Consider the following 2968-nt stretch of genomic DNA (forward strand, 5'->3'; position numbering starts at 1 on the left):
TGAATATATTGCTATTCCAAATTTTCCAACCAGATTTAGAAATTCCAAGAGAAGTTGTAGCATTGAGTATAAATAAACTAGATTATTGTCTTACGCAAATCAATTGGATTAACTTCCAGGGATATTAATACAAACCAAAACAATCTTCAGTATTTTTTCAGCCAACAGCAGTACTTGTAGTCTTAAAAATTTGCCAACACATAACAGCATTTATGGCCATAAAAAAAATGCTACGTTAAATAAAAGGAAACTATTTCTTAATTTTCTTGATAGGATGGGAACTTGCTTCTTCATTGAAAATGTTAGCTTGAAAATAATGGCCTACGTTGGATTTTTCTCTCACAAATTCACAAACCGACTTGTAATTTTTGTGCACAAGGTTCCACCTACATAAACTGCGCCATCCACCAACTAACCATATTCTACCGTCCTTCCATTTCATGACTTTCGTCTTAAATTATCTTCCATCAGAGTTGCGAATGGACATGGTTGAAGGGAATTCATGTTTGTAGTCTCTCACCACATCCACTGGAACATACTGCGATTAGGAACAAAGACTTTGTTAAATGAGGGTGCTATAAGATTAAACTATTTATAATGTCATTCACTAAAATAGTTATAGGTTCTTAATTACCAGTTGATTTTTCCTCTTCGATTGGGCTTTTTCCACAAAGTAAGGATTTTTTGGATTAGTTGCGTGCCCGGTTTTGAATATATCTACACCAAATGTGTCATGGATATTATTCACCTTGCGAGCAGTGGCTCTTTTCCAACTAGCTGAATCGAAAAAGTTAACTGATCAAGCTGACAAACCGAAATCTCATGAAAACTAAGAGATACTCTATCCATTTCTTTTTAAAGGGTGGTGCTTTATTTAACATGGACTTCGAAAAAGAAACAAGAATTCTAACACATATTAAAAGTAGTGGAAAATGAGATTAGCTTCATTGTTCAAAAAAATAACAAAAACTGCCCATAGCAGGCTCGTTTTGTCGCCAAACAAAACAATTGCCTTTTTAAAACCCTTTAGAACTTGTATTCTTAAAAGTTTCATGACTTTTATATGACTACAAGATCATAGACAAATATACGGAGATGTCATTTTTTCTGTAACAAACTAACAAGAAAGGAATTGAATTACATATAAAATGAAACGGAAGAGTAGATATAAAAATCTTTAATTTGTGTCTATCTTTTAAACGTGACTGCTTGTTGTTAAACGTGCCAGACCTCTCGTTCACTTCCTCCTCCTCAGTCTATTCTCCCTCTTTCTCCTCTTCCTGATTAGTATAGTCTTCCTCTTCCACATGCTTGCATTTTGAATGTGTCATTTTTTTAGTCTCTTCTTTATCTTCCTCTTCTTCTTCAAATTTCTCCTCCTCTTCAGAACTTATTCCTCTTGAACGTCCCCATATTTCAAACATAGCACCTTTTTGGTCTGATCGTTTTCCTTATCCCCATCCTCCAAGGAATCCTCATCACCACGTTCAGGATAAGAACTACCGTTGCTAGCACTAGCCCAATTCTTCCCATTTGGCTCTACACACTTTTGATGTTCAATATTTATTTACTCTTATTCCTCCAACACACCCAATTTTAAACATCCATCCTCTTTCTTTTCACATCCATTAGATCTAAGTAACTTGATATTAAATATTCTATTTCCATCATAGTCAAAAATTAGAAAGTCACCATGCTCTAACTTGTTGTTCTTGATGAGTTTCGGCCATAGATACTAAAAATAAAATTCTCTTCCTATCATGGCCACTCCTATAGGCCACATATGGCAAAGTCAATCCCTTAGGGAGACCCTCTTAGGTAACTTTTCATTCTAGTAATCCCTAAAACCTGGAGGAATTTTCTGAAAAATAGTTTCATTTTAGGAAAACTAATATAAAACCACATCAATCTTTTTAAATTTGATTGACCATATAATAAAATCACCCAATATAAGGCGGAAATAAACTCAAAGTCTGAGATTTTTTGAGGTTAAAATTCAAGAAAGTAACTCTTTCATAAATTACAAAATAAAGATGAGGCATTCTCATAGTTTTACTCCAATATTACTTTCTTCAACAATCAAGATATAAATAATTTGAAAGTGATATATGCAATTTAGGACATCTACAGACTAATAGTACATAAAAATCATATAAATTAGGAGATTTAACATACATAAAATACTTATATAAAATTTACTTGCACCACACAAGGCATATTTCCTGCTTCTTACTTTCCCTCTCTGTATTCATGACCCACATCTTTAAAAAGACTAACTTAAAAAAGTTTCAACGAAAATATTTGGAGAGAATCGTAGATCAAGACGCAAGAGAAGGTATACTTGAAGAAAATGTAAAATACCATGAGGGTCTAAGTTCATTTTGTATCAAATTTTTGCTGATATAAATCTACCAAGGCCTTTCCCTTCATATATATATATATAGATAGATAGATAGATATATATACCTCAATTTCATAAAGAATAAAATGGTTCAAGAAAGCATAGACCATGAAGGGGGGGATATATACTTAACAACAGTTTTGCAATGATTTCTATGGAGAAAACCTTAAAAAATCCCTTCTCCATGTTTAATTTTGTTGTCTAATTTTAAGAGATAGAAGAATTGATGGTGGCACAACCTTTTAACCCTAAATGTTTCTTCAATGTTGATGTAGAAATCATATAGAAAGAGAAGAACATTACAAGAATATAAAGATTCTCACAATTACAATATTTTTTTCATCTTGTAATTTACTCCATTCATCCAGTTTTTAAGTCTAGTATTAGCTTAGAACATCCTTTAAGGAGCAATGAATAGAATGGTCATTTTGCTATACCACCCTTTTGAGTCTAATAAATTCAATTCATTGAAAAATGATTATAGTTAAGAAGAAGGGTAAATAGAAAGTAAGTGACAAGCTGTCTCTTTATTTTTGATCCGGACGAATAAAAGTGGAAGGAGGCAGT

The 2968-nt window shown here is 32.6% G+C and overlaps 1 pseudogene; it reads right to left on the reverse strand.

Moving 5' to 3' along the window:
• Window positions 1-250: 250 nt before the first annotated feature.
• LOC124885710 lies at window positions 251-2217 on the reverse strand (annotated as a pseudogene).
• Window positions 2218-2968: the final 751 nt, after the last annotated feature.

Source organism: Capsicum annuum, chromosome 7 (assembly GCF_002878395.1).
Source record: "Capsicum annuum cultivar UCD-10X-F1 chromosome 7, UCD10Xv1.1, whole genome shotgun sequence".
Lineage (NCBI taxonomy): Eukaryota > Viridiplantae > Streptophyta > Magnoliopsida > Solanales > Solanaceae > Capsicum > Capsicum annuum.